This window comes from Aulostomus chinensis, chromosome 12, assembly GCF_037954235.1.
Source record: "Aulostomus chinensis isolate RoL2024-O1b breed Wild chromosome 12, RoL_Achi_v1.0, whole genome shotgun sequence".
Lineage (NCBI taxonomy): Eukaryota > Metazoa > Chordata > Actinopteri > Syngnathiformes > Aulostomidae > Aulostomus > Aulostomus chinensis.
Genome location: NC_141331.1, coordinates 23,487,865 through 23,492,082, shown reverse-complemented (window position 1 = coordinate 23,492,082; position 4,218 = coordinate 23,487,865). Strand labels below are relative to the sequence as shown.

At 43.2% G+C, this 4,218-nt stretch overlaps 1 pseudogene; it reads right to left on the bottom strand.

Moving 5' to 3' along the window:
* Positions 1-576: 576 nt before the first annotated feature.
* LOC147252505 (uncharacterized) lies at positions 577-2,318 on the bottom strand (annotated as a pseudogene).
* Between the last annotated feature and the right edge of the window lie 1,900 nt (positions 2,319-4,218).

Here is a 4,218-nt window from a genome sequence, read left to right as displayed (position 1 = left end):
ACATGTGTATTTGGTTTCAGCTGAACTAAGGAAGAGCTGTGGCTCCAGTTTAAACTTCCCCACATACCCCATATGTGGGAGAGTTTTCAGCAGCGTATCCACGAAACCACCTCAGACAACACTTTTTAACTGAACACCAGGGCTAAAAGACAAACCTGTCACGATCCCTGTCTCATGTTTCCTGTTGTGTTGTGAAGTCAGTGTCCTGTCTTCCTGTGCTCTTCCCTGTGATTGCCTCATGTGTCTCACCTGGGTGATTGCACCACCTGTGCCTCGATTTCCTTGTGTATTTAACCTCTGTGTTTCCCTTTGTCCGCAGCGGGTCACTGTCATCAGTTTCGTGTCTGTTGTCAGGAGTGTTGTCTGGCATCTGTTTGCGTCAGTTGTCACGAGCCTCAAGCCTCCAGCCCCCCCGTCTCAAACCTCAAGCCTCCCCCTCGTGTCTGTGAAGTCTCATTAATAAACACCCCTTTTGTGAACTCTCCCTATCCCAGTCTGCTATTGGGTCTACTCCCCCTCACCCAAAATGTGACAAAAATGTAATATTTTTTTTCTGAAAAAGTTCTGTGTCATCCTCTAGCTCAGGTCCTCTACCAGAAGCCTAGGAGTCTGAGTTCTAGACACAGTTCTACACAGTATCTTAGCTGTTCCTAGGACTGTGCTCTTCTGGACTAAGGTTTCAGATATTGTTCCTGGAATCTGCTGGAGCCACTCTCCCAGTTGGGGGGTCACTGCCTTGAGTGCTCCTACTACCATGGGGACCACGTCAGCCTTGACCTTCCATATCCGTTATAGCTGTTCTTTAATCCCTGGTACTTCTCAATCTTCTTGTCTTCCATTTGAGCCTTGTTGTTCTCAACCACTTTTGGTGGTATGTCCCATTGGGATTTGAGTACTTGTAGTCCATACTGGGTACAGATGTTTCTGTACACTATCCCTGCCACTTGGTTGTGCCTCTCCATGTACACATTTGCGGCTAGCATCTTACATCCCTCTGGACTGTCTCAGGAAAATCCTTACACAGCCTGCACCTTGGGCTTGATCTGGTATGGTAAACCTTGGCTTCTATAGCTCTTGTATTTAGGGCCTGCTCTTGTACTGCCATGATGAGTGCCTCTGTTCTGTCTTTCAGTACAGCATGTTCCAGCCATTTGTAGGTCCTCTTGATATCAGCCACTTCCTCAATCAGGCGGTAGTACATGCCGTGTAGGGGCTTGTTTGTCCACATCTGCTCCTCTCCCTCATCTCTCTCATTGGGTTTCAGCTCTCAGAGCCGTTCACTGAGCAGCTCATCCTGAGGGGCCTTTGTCTTGATGTACTCTATTTTCAATGTTTCATCCTGGACAGTGGCTCTGATGCTCACTGGTCCTCATCTTCGCTCTTTCCACTTAGTGTACAGCCTCGGGAAGCTGGACTTACTGTGCATGGTAAGGACCTTTCTGGTCTTGACGTCTGTGGCTTTTATCTCCTCCTTTGGCCAGCTTTTGATCCCAGTCAGGTATCTGATAACCAGCAGTGTGTGTATGTTGATGGCTTTGACCGATTTTTTACCGTTCAACTGACCTCTCAATACTTGTCTATTCTCTGGAGGTATTTGGCAGTGGTTGACTTCCTTGCTGCCTCCTTGTGGTTTCCATTAGCCCATGGGATCCCAAGGTAGTTGTAGCTGCTCTGGATGTCACCTATATTTCCTTCTGGTAGGTTGATTTGATTGATTGGTAGTTGTATTTCCACATAACTCTCTTTTATCAGCCCATCAATTAATCACTTTTGACTTTGTACAACTCAACTAAAAACCATTAAGAAAACTATACTTTCAGGCTGTCTGTCTGATCATGCCATAGCTAGATTTATGATGCGATCCCACTAGCACTAAATTAAGTACACTCTAACAAATGATGTGCTGGCTCAACGCAAAAAAATTGAGGTAACAATTTCCATGGATATTTTTAAGTTATTTCAACTAAGCTAGTATTAAGTACATGCCACAAGACTTTTCTAGTTAGGCAAACACAGTTACTTTAGTTCAATGAACATGATTTGCCTATTCCTCTACAAGCTTATTTAAGTTAAACAATTAAATTAAACTTAATTTTAATTGTGTTAAAATTACTCCTTTTAGGTCATCTAACTTATTTATTTTCTTTTCATTCTACTCAGAAATGTCCATGGAAATTGTACCTCATTTTTTTTATGTTGAGACAGCACAATTTTTTTGTGCAAGAACTTATTTATCTAAGTCAGAAAATATCACACATTGAAATGCCAGTTTTATGACCTTTTTATTCAAACAGCCAGCATCTCACAGATGTGAACATTTTCGCAGTGTGACATTTTAAGTTATAGCCTACATTGCTTTGAACAGTAGGTGTAAACTCAACTGCACAAGGCCTATACACATTGCAAATAATTTAACATGTCCTCTTGCAGAAATTTGAGGATGCCATACATGTCTTAACTCTCAACATTAACTATTCAATACAATATTTAACAACACACAACAACACATTCCAAACAACATGGCAACATTTCTTTTTTAATAAGAGGACATCTTAGATGCCTCTTTCCTTTTCAGCACAGCAGCTTATTTTGAAGCATCATTACCTTGGGGCTTGCTTTGAGGTCATCCAGCTCAAGAAAGATCTTTTGAAAGACTTCAAAAGTGCTTTTTAGTTCTTTTGGGTAGCTGAGGTTGAGTGCATATATTAGCCCCATTAGCAAGGCACAGGCTCTGGGAATATCCATGTCATCCATTAGGACCTCGGTTCCCTCCAGGACAATCTTTGCATGGGTTGCAGGTATGCCACCTGTTGGAACGATCTTCATCACTTCGCCTGTGATATCCCCATCACCATCCTGGTTGGTCAGAATCAGCATAAATGTTTTAAGTTTGCTTGTAGAGGGAACATTTCACATGCACATAGTTCTTTTATGTAAACACGCTGCCTGCTATTTGTTTGTTCAATTGTAGAACACATTACACAGCACCAGTTAGCTCTCAAAAAAATTCACATTTATGTCCATAGACTGTGGGTCCACAAGGGGGGAGTAGCTGCTCTGCTCTGCTCTGCTCTTGAGCACCTCTGTAAAAAACACACTCTGTCTCTGTGAACTCAAAGTATCTGATTTACCTCCGCTTTAAAGAGCTCCTTCTTCATTTCCCTACGGTACACCATTAAGCCGGGCTGCACGGTGGTGCAGTGGTTGGCACTGTGGCCTCACAGCAAGAAGGTTCTGGGTTTGAGTCCCGGCTCGGGCATGGGATCTTTCTGTGTGGAGTTTGCATGTTCTCCCCGTGTTTGCGTGGGTTCTCTTCGGGTACTCCGGCTTCTTCCCACCATCCAAAGACATCAATTTGGGGACGAGGCTGATTGATACTCTAAATTGACCGTAGGTATGAATGTCAGTGTGAATGGTTGTTCGTCTCTCTATGTTGGCCCTGCGATGGACTGGCGACCTGTCCAGGGTGAACCCCGCCTCTCGCCCGTTGATGCTGGGATAGGCTCCAGCCCCCCGCGACCCTTAATGTGTAGGAATAAGCGGAAGATGACGATGGATGGATGGATGACACCATTAAGCCACGGATGGCATCTTCCCTCCTTGCCTCTACAGAATTGTCCTGTGAAAAAGAAAAAGAATGTTGAACAGGAAGATGTGTTTTTGGTAGTTACATAAAGACAGAATGATGAGGTTTGTGAGGCCTAATGTATATCATCTCACCTGTAATTTAGTTCTTATTTATATTTTTTTTCCTGGTTAATCTGAATGGAAAGAAAAGGCACAAACAGGCACAACATGATAATCAATACAATTTACTTAAACAAAATATCATATACTGTGAATTGTCTTGGAAAAATATTTACCTGAGATGCGTTGAAAAGAGCAGGCCATCTTTCTTTGAGGTCACTGACGGATGGTTCCTGATTCACAATCTCCTGCCTGCGAATCGAAAATGTCTTTCCCATTTTGTCACCGATGATCTGCGAGTTGTTCTTCTTCCTAACTTCATTGAGGAGCTCCAATAGATAGATAGATAGATAGATACTTTATTAATCGCCAAGGGGAAATTCCATAATCTTTCACCTTCCAAACTTTCCTCTGTTTCTCCTTGTGGAATAGGGGGTGACTTTTTCGGCTTTTTAATGTTCCTTGCAGGCACTTTGTCATGTGGTCTCTTCTTTCTGAGAGAGTTGACATCAACTTCAGGGCATCCAAGCC